The 12,223-nt window shown below is 55.3% G+C and overlaps 1 protein-coding gene across 2 annotated transcripts in view; it reads left to right on the top strand.

The window, feature by feature from the left end:
• Positions 1-12,223, top strand: part of zswim7 (zinc finger, SWIM-type containing 7) — a 51,628-nt gene that overhangs the window by 620 nt on the left and 38,785 nt on the right. The window lies entirely within an intron of this gene.

Here is a 12,223-nt window from a genome sequence, read left to right as displayed (position 1 = left end):
CTCTGACAGTGCAGCACTCCCTCAGTACTGACCCACTGACAGTGCGGCACTCCCTCAGTACTGACCCTCTGACAGTGCAGCACTCCCTCAGTACTGACCCTCTGACAGTGCAGCACTCCCTCAGTACTGACCCTCTGACAGTGCAGCTCCCTCAGTACTGACCCTCTGACAGTGCGGCACTCCCTCAGTACTGACCCTCTGACAGTGCGGTACTCCCTCAGTACTGACCCTCTCACAGTGCAGCACTCCCTCAGTACTGACCCTCTGACAGTGCGGCACTCCCTCAGTACTGACCCTCTGACAGTGCGGCACTCCCTCAATACTGACCCTCTGACAGTGCGGCACTCCCTCAGTACTGACCCTCTGACAGTGCGGCACTCCCTCAGTACTGACCCTCTGACAGTGCGGCACTCCCTCAGTACTGACCCTCTGACAGTGCCGCACTCCCTCAGTACTGACCCTCTGACAGTGCGGCACTCCCTCAGTACTGACCCTCTGACAGTGCAGCACTCCCTCAGTACTGACCCTCTGACAGTGCAGCACTCCCTCAGTACTGACCCTCTGACAGTGCGGCACTCCCTCAGTACTGACCCTCTCACAGTGCGGCACTCCCTCAGTACTGACCCTCTGACAGTGCGGCACTCCCTCAGTACTGACCCTCTGACAGTGCAGCACTCCCTCAGTACTGACCCTCTGACAGTGTGGCACTCCCTCAGTACTGACCCTCTGACAGTGCAGCACTCCCTCAGTACAGACCCTCTGACAGTGCAGCACTCCCTCAGTACTGACCCTCTGACAGTGTGGCACTCCCTCAGTACTGACCCTCTGACAGTGCGGCACTCCCTCAGTACTGACCCTCTGACAGTGCAGCACTCCCTCAGTACTGACCCTCTGACAGTGTGGCACTCCCTCAGTACTGACCCTCTGACAGTGCGGCACTCCCTCAGTACTGACCCTCTGACAGTGCAGCACTCCCTCAGTACTGACCCTCTGACAATGCAGCGCTCCCTCAGTACTGACCCTCTGACAGTGCGGCACTCCCTCAGTACTGACCCTCTGACAATGCAGCACTCCCTCAGTACTGACCCTCTGACAGTGCGGCACTCCCTCAGTACTGACCCTCTGACAGTGCAGCACTCCCTCAGTACTGACCCTCTGACAGTGCAGCACTCCCTCAGTACTGACCCTCTGACAGTGCAGCACTCCCTCAGTACTGACCCTCTGACAGTGCGGCACTCCCTCAGTACTGACCCTCTGACAATGCAGCACTCCCTCAGTACTGACCCTCTGACAGTGCGGCACTCCCTCAGTACTGACCCTCTGACAGTGCGGCACTCCCTCAGTACTGACCCTCTGACAGTGCAGCACTCCCTCAGTACTGACCCTCTGACAGTGCGGCACGGCACTCCCTCAGTACTGACCCTCTGACAGTGCGGCACTCCCTCAGTACTGACCCTCTGACAGTGCGGCACTCCCTCAGTACTGACCCTCTGACAGTGCGGCACTCCCTCAGTACTGACCCTCTGACAGTGAGGCTCTCCTCAGTACTGACCCCCTGACAGTGCAGCACTGCCTCAGTACTGACCCTCTGACAGTGCGGCATTCCCTCAGTACTGACCCTCTGACAGTGCGGCACTCCCTCAGTACTGACCCTCTGACAGTGCGGCACTCCCTCAGTACTGACCCTCTGACAGTGCGGCACTCCCTCAGTACTGACCCTCTGACAGTGAGGCACTCCCTCAGTACTGACCCGCTGACAGCGCGGCACTCCCTCAGTACTGACCCTCTGACAGTGCGGCACTCCCTCAGTACTGACCCTCTGACAGTGCGGCACGCCCTCAGTACTGACCCTCTGACAGTGCAGCACTCCCTCAGTACTGACCCTCTGACAGTGCAGCACTTCCTCAGTACTGACCCTCTGACAGTGCGGCACTCCCTCAGTACTGACCCTCTGACAGTGCGGCACTCCCTCAGTACTGACCCTCTGACAGTGCGGCACTCCCTCAGTACTGACCCTCTGACAGTGCGGCACTCCCTCAGTGCTGCTCCAGGAGTGTCCATCTGGATTTTGGGTTTGAACCCACTGATGCTAAAAGTATAATTTGGATTAAGTTACAGTCTGGCACCTGTGGAATGTGCTGAGAATGAAACGATCAGAATGATTGCTGGGTTACAGACAGACATTTTTTTTTGTTATGATGTGGGTACTGAGAAAGGTCTTTTCACGAGTCTTATGTTCTCAGCTACGTTTGTTCCAGTGTGTCGCAGGCGAGTGTTTCTGACAATGTTTGGAAATCCTGCATGTTGCGTTCATCAATAATTAACACCCTCCAAATGTCTGGAGTCCTGAAGCTAACATCTCTCTTAAGGGTAAAGCACTAGAATCCTGGTCAACCAAACAGCACTTTGCTCGCCCTAACCCAGATTTTGAAGTTTTTCGCCTTGGACAGGGTTGCCTTTGCTTATTTTGAGGCTATTTAATCATGGCAGAGCACAAATAATCCGTTCATCCCATAGAGCCCTGCCGGCTCTCTGGAGAGCATTGCAGTTGATCCCACTCCTCTGCTCCATCTTCGTATCCTCGCCACTTCATTTCCCTGAAGAGTGCATCAAAATCAGTGATTATATCACTACCACCTCCCTAATTTCCAGTGCGTTCCCGGTTATTGCCATTCACGTGTTAAAAAGTTGTTCACATCCCCCCTGCATCTCTTGCCCAAAAGCATAAATGTGTCTCTCCTAGTCTTTGTACCCAGAGCTAATGAGAGCAGTTTGACTTTATCGACCTTATATGTAATATATGAGAACTGGTTGAATGTCGTCTTCTCTTCTTGAGTGTTTCAGGGACTCTTATTCTCTTGTTGATCATTGTAGATGTGGCTTGTGCCAATTATCCGCCATTTTTTCCTATCATCCATGTTTTAATCTTCGCAGAACTGAGTGGTACCGTTGCGACGGGTGGATGGTGTTAGATACAGGTCTTCATGAGTGGGTTTAAAATGCGGAGGGGCATTCGAATCCCACCCCCTTGTTTATAGAATCGTAGAATTTACAGGCAGAAGGAGGCCATTTGGCCCATCGAGTCTGCACTGGCCCTTGGAAAGTGCACCCTACTTAAGTCCACCCTATCCCCGCATTCCCGCCTAACTTGTTTGGACACTATCAATTTATCATAGCCAATCCACCTAACCTGCACATCTTTGGACTGAGAGAGGAAACCGGAGCACCCGGAGGAAAGCCACGCAGACACGGGGAGAACGTGCAGACTCCGCACAGACACCCGAAGCCTGAATTGAACCTGGGACATGTGAGGCAGTAGTGCTAACCACTGTGCCACCGTGCCGACCTAACCGTTTCGGAGGGGGAGGTAGGACATCTTAGTGGCGGCGCAAGCGGGAATCGAACCTGAGACCCTGGAGCTGTGAAGCAACTGTGCTAACCACTATGCTACCGTGCTGCCCATGGTAGCATAGTGTTGGCCTTTCTTCTCTTCTCGTGGTTGTGGAGAGTATCCTGGTAATAACAGTTTGGCCGTGGGGTTAATCCTACAAGTCCTCAGTTTCATTGAGGAAGGTCCCCTTGGAATAATTGTGGCCGTGGTTCTTGCGTGTTTGTTACTTTGGGAGGGATTCTGTTGTTGGGTTTGCCCTACGTTGGTACAGACAGGTCTTTGGTCCAAGGTAGGAGCAGATTGGGGAGACTTTGGTGCCTCTGGTGTAAAGTGAGATGGGGGAGGGGTATAATGACACAAAAATCGGTTCCTTTTCTGTAGCCTATACAATGACAGGATTTTACCTTAAAATTTACTCATGGAATGGACAAGGAATTCATTCTATCAAAACGAGAAAGAAAGGAAAGAGTGGACATATCCTTGTTGCAAAGAACAGATTTGGATGATGAGGAGTAATTGAAGTTGAAGCGGGAATGTATGGAGCAGGTCGTTTTTTTCATCAAGTAACAGAGAGGTGGCAATCCTGATTAACACAAATATCACCCTCAGGCAGAACATAGAACATTACAGCGCAGTACAGGCCCTTCAGCCCTCGATGTTGCGCCGACCTGTGAAACCCCTCTAAAGCCCATCTACACTATTCCCTTATCGTCCATATGCATATCCAATGACCATTTAAATGCGTTTAGTGTTGGTGAGTCCACTACTGTTGCAGGCAGGGCATTCCACGCCCTTACTATTCTCTGAGTAAAGAACCTACCTCTGACATCTGTCCTATATCTATCTCCCCTCAATTTAAAGCTATGTCCCCTCGTGCTGGACATCACCATCCAAGGAAAAAGGCTCTCACTGTCCACCCTATCTAATCCTCTGATCATCTTGTATGCCTCAATTAAGTCACCTCTTAACCTTCTCTCTAACGAAAACAGCCTCAAGTCCCTCAGCCTTTCCTCGTAAGATCTTCCCTCCAGACCAGGCAACATCCTTGTAAATCTCCTCTGTACCCTTTCCAATGCTTCCACATCTTTCCTATAATGCGGCGACCAGAACTGCACGCAATACTCCAAATGCGGCCGCACCAGAGTTTTGTACAACTGCAACATGTCCTCTTGGCTCCGAAACTCAATTCCTCTACCAATAAAAGCTAACACACCGTACGCCTTCTTAACAACCCTCTCAACCTGGGTGACAACTTTCAGGGATCTATGTACATGGACACCGAGATCTCTCTGCTCATCCACACTACCAAGAATCTTACCATTAGCCCAGTACTCTGTCTTCCTGTTATTCCTTCCAAAATGAATCACCTCACACTTTTCTGCATTAAACTCCATTTGCCACCTCTCAGCCCAGCTCTGCAGCTTATCTGTGTCCCTCTGTAACGTGTAACATCCTTCTGCACTGTCCACAACTCCACCGACTTTAGTGTCATCTGTAAATGTACTCACCCATCCTTCTACGCCCTCCTCCAGGTCATTTATAAAAATGACAAACAGCAGTGGCCCCAAAACAGATCCTTGTGGTACACCACTAGTAACTGGACACCAGTCAGAACATTTCCCATCAACCACCACCCTTTGTCTTCTTCCAGCTCGCCAATTTCTGATCCAAACTGCTAAATCACCCTGAATCCCATGCCTCTGTATTTTCTGCAATAGCCTACCGTGGCGAACCTTATCAAACGCTTTACTGAAATCCATATACACCACATCAACTGCTTTACCCTCATCCACCTGTTTAGTCACCTTCTCGAAGAACTCAATGAGGTTTGTGAGGCACGGCCTATCCTTCACAAAACCGTGTTGACTATCTCTCATCAAATTATTCCTTTCCAGATGATTATACATCCTATCTCTTATAAACCTTTTCAAGACTTTTCCCACAACAGAAGTAAGGCTCAATGGTCTATAGTTACTGGGGTTATCTCTACTCCCCTTCTTGAACAAGGGGACACCATTTGCTATCCTGAGGCTTGTTCTAAGTCAAGGTAGTTGGTACGTGGTCATTAGAGGCTCAGCGTGTGGCAATATTGGCTGCAATGGCCAGTGCGCAGGATTCATTTTTCCCAGTGGCAGCATCCCGCCATCGGAAAACTGGGACTGGAGAATCCCGCTCCCGGAAAAATGACTGGCGAATCCGTCTGCCGGAAAACTGGGACTGGGGAATCGCGCCCATCGTTTCAACAATGAATGTGTACAGTCGTCCAAATTACTGTCCACACTTCGTTACTAAGATTATTTAGGCCATTTTGCAGAGTTGGATTTCGCTAACTTTTGTGCCGGTGACTTTAGTTGCCACATGAACCCGCGATAGATAAACTGCTAGTTACTAGGAACCCTCCTGAGCTACATGCTGGGGTATTGGCCTCACCATGTGAGGAGATGGGATAGAGAAACAGAATGAGGCCGCTCAGCCCATCAATGTGCTGATGCTTGCAGCACCCAGGGGCAGCAGAGACTTTCATTTTTTTTCAGCACCTCATCAGTGTCATACTCGGATCGATTACATCTTTATGCGGAGGCTGATCCTACACCTGGTATCCTCCTCGATAGGTCGCATTGTAATTCAGGAATTTACAGTGGCTGCAGGAGTGACCCTCCATCATCACAGTGGCTGTAGGAGTGACCCTCCATCATCACAGTGGCTGTAGGAGTGACCCTCCATCACAGAGGCTGTAGGAGTGACCCTCCATCATCACAGTGGCTGCAGGAGTGACCCTCCATCATCACAGTGGCTGCGGGGTGACCCTCCATCGCAGAGGCTGCGGGAGTGACCCTCCATCACAGAGGCTGCGGGAGTGACCCTCCATCACAGTGGCTGCAGGAATGACCCTCCATCACAGTGGCTGCAGGAGTGACCCTCCATCACAGTGGCTGCAGGAGTGACCCTCCATCATCACAGTGGCTGCGGGGTGACCCTCCATCGCAGAGGCTGCGGGAGTGACCCTCCATCACAGTGGCTGCAGGAATGACCCTCCATCACAGTGGCTGCAGGAGTGACCCTCCATCACAGTGGCTGCAGGAGTGACCCTCCATCATCACAGTGGCTGCGGGGTGACCCTCCATCACAGTGGCTGCAGGAGTGACCCTCCATCGCAGAGGCTGCGGGAGTGACCCTCCATCACAGTGGCTGCAGGAGTGACCCTCCATCGCAGAGGCTGCGGGAGTGACCCTCCATCACAGTGGCTGCAGGAGTGACCCTCCATCATCACAGTGGCTGTAGGAGTGACCCTCCATCATCACAGTGGCTGCGGGAGTGACCCTCCATCACAGAGGCTGCTGGAGTGACCCTCCATCACAGTGGCTGTGGGAGTGACCTTCCATCATCACAGTGGCTGCAGGAGTGACCTTCCATCACAGTGGCTGCAGGAGTGACCCTCCATCACAGAGGCTGCAGGAGTGAACCTCCTCCATCACAGTGGCTGCGGGAGTGACCCTCCATCACAGAGGCTGCAGGAGTGACCCTCCATCACAGAGGCTGCAGGAGTGACCCTCCATCACAGTGGCTGCGGGAGTGACCCTCCATCACAGTGGCTGCGGGAGTGACCCTCCATCACAGTGGCTGCAGGAGTGACCCTCCATCACAGTGGCTGCAGGAGTGACCCTCCATCACAGTGGCTGCGGGAGTGACCCTGCGGGAGTGACCCTCCATCACAGTGGCTGCGGAAGTGACCCTCCATCACAGTGGCTGCGGGAGTGACCATCCAGCGCAGAGGCTGCGGTAGTGACCCTCCATCACAGAGGCTGCAGGAGTGACCCTCCATCATCACAGTGGCTGCAGGAGTGACCCTCCATCACAGTGGCTGCGGGAGTGACCCTCCATCACAGTGGCTGCGGGAGTGACCCTCCATCACAGTGGCTGCGGGAGTGACCCTCCATCACAGTGGCTGCGGGAGTGACCCTCCATCACAGTAGCTGCAGGAGTGACTCTCCATCACAGTGGCTGCGGGAGTGACCCACCATCACAGTGGCTGCGGGAGTGACCCTCCATCACAGTGGCTGCAGGAGTGACCCTCCATCATTACAGTGGCTGCGGGAGTGACCCTCCATCACAAATGCTGCAGGAGCAACCCTCATCATCACAGTGGCTGCGGGAGTGACCCTCCATCATCACAGTGGCTGTGGGAGTGACCCTCCGTCACAGTGGCTGCAGGAGTGACCCTCCATCATCACAGTGGCTGCAGGAATGACTCTCCATCACAGTGGCTGCGGGAGTGACCCTCCATCACAGTGGCTGCGGGAGTGACCCTCCATCACAGTGGCTGCGGGAGTGACCCTCCATCACAGTGGCTGCAGGAGTGACCTTCCATCACAGTGGCTACGGGAGTGACCCTCCATCACAGTGGCTGCAGGAGTGACCTTCCATCACAGTGGCTGCGGGAGTGACCCTCCATCACAGTGGCTGCAGGAGTGACCCTCCATCACAGTGGCTGCGGGAGTGACCCTCCATCACAGTGGCTGCAGGAGTGACCTTCCATCACAGTGGCTACGGGAGTGACCCTCCATCACAGTGGCTGCGGGAGTGACCCTCCATCATCACAGTGGCTGCGGGAGTGACCCTCCATCATCACAGTGGCTGTAGGAGTGACCCTCCATCACAGTGGCTGCGGGAGTGACCCTCCATCACAGTGGCTGCAGGAGTGACCCTCCATCACAGTGGCTGCGGGAGTGACCCTCCATCACAGAGGCTGCAGGAGTGACCCTCCATCATCACAGTGGCTGCGGGAGTGACCCTCCATCACAGTGGCTGCAGGAGTGACCCTCCATCACAGTGGCTGCAGGAGTGACCCTCCATCACAGTGGCTGCGGGAGTGACCCTCCATCACAGTGGCTGCAGGAGTGACCCTCCATCACAGTGGCTGCGGGAGTGACCCTGCGGGAGTGACCCTCCATCACAGTGGCTGCGGGAGTGACCCTCCATCACAGAGGCTGCAGGAGTGACCTTCCATCACAGTGGCTAGTGGCTGCGGGAGTGACACTCCATCATCACAGTGGCTGCGGGAGTGACCCTCCATCACAGTGGCTGCGGGAGTGACCCTCCATCACAGAGGCTGCAGGAGTGACCCTCCATCATCACAGTGGCTGCGGGAGTGACCCTCCATCACAGAGGCTGCAGGAGTGACCCTCCATCATCACAGTGGCTGCAGTAGTGACCCTCCATCAGAGTAGCTGCAGGAGTGACCCTCCATCACAGTGGCTGCGGGAATGACCCTGCATCACCACAGTGGCTGCGGGAGTGACCCTCCATCACAGTAGCTGCAGGAGTGACTCTCCATCACAGTGGCTGCGGGAGTGACCCACCATCACAGTGTCTGCGGGAGTGACCCTCCATCATCAAAGTGGCTACGGGAGTGACCCTCCATCACAGTGGCTGCAGGAGTGACCCTCCATCATTACAGTGGCTGCGGGAGTGACCCTCCATCACAAATGCTGCAGGAGCAACCCTCATCATCACAGTGGCTGCGGGAGTGACCCTCCATCATCACAGTGGCTGTGGGAGTGACCCTCCATCACAGTGGCTGCAGGAGTGACCCTCCATCATCACAGTGGCTGTAGGAGTGACCCTCCGTCACAGTAGCTGCAGGAGTGACCCTCCATCATCACAGTGGCTGCAGGAGTGACTCTCCATCACAGTGGCTGCAGGAGTGACCCTCCATTACAGTGGCTGCGGGAGTGACCCTCCATCACAGTGGCTGCGGGAGTGACCCTCCATCACAGTGGCTAGTGGCTGCTGTAGTGACCCTCCATCACAGTGGCTGCGGGAGTGACCCTCCATCACAGTGGCTGCAGGAGTGACCCTCCATCATCACAGTGGCTGCGGGAGTGACCCTCCATCATCACAGTGGCTGCGGGAGTGACTCTCCATCACAGTGGCTGCGGGAGTGACCCTCCATCACAGTGGCTGCAGGAGTGACCCTCCATCATCACAGTGGCTGCGGGAGTGACCCTCCGTCACAGTGGCTGCATGAGTGACCCTCCATCACAGTGGCTGCGGGAGTGACCCTCCATCATCATCAGTGGCTGCGGGAGTGACCCTCCATCACAGTGGCTGCAGGAGTGACCCTCCATCACAGTGGCTGCAGGAGTGACCCTCCATCACAGTGGCTGCGGGAGTGACCCTCCATCATCTCAGTGACTGTAGGAGTGACCCTCCATCACAGTGGCTGCAGGAGTAACCCTCCATCACAGTGGCTGCGGGAGTGACCCTCCATCACAGTGGCTGCAGGAGTGACCCTCCATCACAGTGGCTGCGGGAGTGACCCTCCATCATCTCAGTGACTGTAGGAGTGACCCTCCATCACAGTGGCTGCAGGAGTGACCCTCCATCACAGTGGCTGCGGGAGTGACCCTCCATCACAGTGGCTGCGGGAGTGACCCTCCATCATCATCAGTGGCTGCGGGAGTGACCCTCCATCACAGTGGCTGCGGGAGTGACCCTCCATCACAGTGGCTGCAGGAGTGACCCTCCATCACAGTGGCTGCAGGAGTGACCCTCCATCACAGTGGCTGCAGCAGTGACCCTCCATCACAGTGGCTGCAGGAGTGACCCTCCATCATCATCAGTGGCTGCAGCAGTGACCCTCCATCACAGTGGCTGCGGGAGTGACCCTCCATCACAGTGGCTGCGGGAGTGACCCTCCATCACAGTGGCTGTAGGAGTGACCCTCCATCACAGTGGCTGCGGGAGTGACCCTCCATCACAGTGGCTGTAGGAGTGACCTTCCATCACAGTGGCTGCGGGGTGACCCTCCATCACAGTGGCTGCGGGAGTGACCCTCCATCACAGTGGCTGCGGGAGTGACCCTCCATCATCACAGTGGCTGCGGGAGTGACCCTCCATCACAGTGGCTGCGGGAGTGACCCTCCATCATCATCAGTGGCTGCGGGAGTGACCTTCCATCACAGTGGCTGCAGGAGTGACCCTCCATCACAGAGGCTGCAGGAGTGAACCTCCTCCATCACAGTGGCTGCGGGAGTGACCCTCCATCACAGTGGCTGCGGGAGTGACCCTCCATCACAGAGGCTGCAGGAGTGACCCTCCATCACAGAGGCTGCAGGAGTGACCCTCCATCACAGTGGCTGCGGGAGTGACCCTCCATCACAGTGGCTGCGGGAGTGACCCTCCATCACAGTGGCTGCAGGAGTGACCTTCCATCACAGTGGCTGAGGGGTGACCCTCCATCATCATCAGTGGCTGCGGGAGTGACCCTCCATCACAGTGGCTGCGGGAGTGACCCTCCATCATCACAGTGGCTGTAGGAGTGACCCTTCATCACACTGGCTGCGGGAGTGACCCTCCATCATCTCAGTGACTGTAGGAGTGACCCTTCATCACACTGGCTGCGGGAGTGACCCTCCATCATCTCAGTGACTGTAGGAGTGACCCTCCATCACAGTGGCTGCGGGAGTGACCCTCCATCACAGAGGCTGCGGGAGTGACCCTCCATCACAGTGGCTGTAGGAGTGACCCTCCATCACAGTGGCTGCGGGACTGACCCTCCATCACAGTGGCTGTAGGCGTGACCCTCCATCACAGTGGCTGCGGGAGTGACCCTCCATCACAGTGGCTGCGGGAGTGACCCTCCATTACAGTGGCTGTAGGAGTGACCTTCCATCACAGTGGCTGCGGGGTGACCCTCCATCACAGTGGCTGCGGGAGTGACCCTCCATCACAGTGGCTGCGGGAGTGACCCTCCATCATCACAGTGGCTGCGGGAGTGACCCTCCATCACAGTGGCTGCGGGAGTGACCCTCCATCATCATCAGTGGCTGCGGGAGTGACCCTCCATCACAGTGGCTGCGGGAGTGACCCTCCATCACAGTGGCTGCAGGAGTGACCTTCCATCACAGTGGCTGAGGGGTGACCCTCCATCATCATCAGTGGCTGCGGGAGTGACCCTCCATCACAGTGGCTGCGGGAGTGACCCTCCATCATCACAGTGGCTGTAGGAGTGACCCTTCATCACACTGGCTGCGGGAGTGACCCTCCATCATCTCAGTGACTGTAGGAGTGACCCTTCATCACACTGGCTGCGGGAGTGACCCTCCATCATCTCAGTGACTGTAGGAGTGACCCTCCATCACAGTGGCTGCGGGAGTGACCCTCCATCACAGAGGCTGCGGGAGTGACCCTCCATCACAGTGGCTGTAGGAGTGACCCTCCATCACAGTGGCTGCGGGACTGACCCTCCATCACAGTGGCTGTAGGCGTGACCCTCCATCACAGTGGCTGCGGGAGTGACCCTCCATCACAGTGGCTGCGGGAGTGACCCTCCATTACAGTGGCTGCGGGAGTGACCCTCCATCACAGTGGCTGCAGGAGTGACCCTCCATCACGGTGGCTGCGGGAGTGACCCTCCATCACAGTGGCTGTGGGAGTGACCCTCCATCACAGTGGCTGCGGGAGTGACCCTCCATCATTACAGTGGCTGCGGGAGTGACCCTCCATCACAGTGGCTGTAGGAGTGACCCTCCATCACAGTGGCTGCGGGATTGAAATTGTGCTTGTTCAGTAACCATTACCCCATTAATAAGATTGAATACATTTTTTTAAAATTATTTTATAGTTCCCAATTCATTTTTTCCAATTAAGGGGTAATTGAGCGTGACCAATCCACCTATCCTGCACATCTTTGGGTTGTGGGGGTGAAACTCACGCAGACACAGGGAGAATGTGCAAACTCCACACGGATAGTGACCCAGGGCCGGGTAGATTGACTACATTTAATACACGCCAAATATTTCATGATGAGTTATAGAAAATAGCTTAACC

The sequence above is a fragment of the Scyliorhinus canicula genome, chromosome 12 (genome assembly GCF_902713615.1).
Source record: "Scyliorhinus canicula chromosome 12, sScyCan1.1, whole genome shotgun sequence".
In the NCBI taxonomy this organism is placed as follows: Eukaryota; Metazoa; Chordata; class Chondrichthyes; order Carcharhiniformes; family Scyliorhinidae; genus Scyliorhinus; species Scyliorhinus canicula.
The sequence above is the reverse complement of the archived record's forward strand: the minus strand, read 5'-3'. Positions and strand labels throughout refer to the sequence as shown.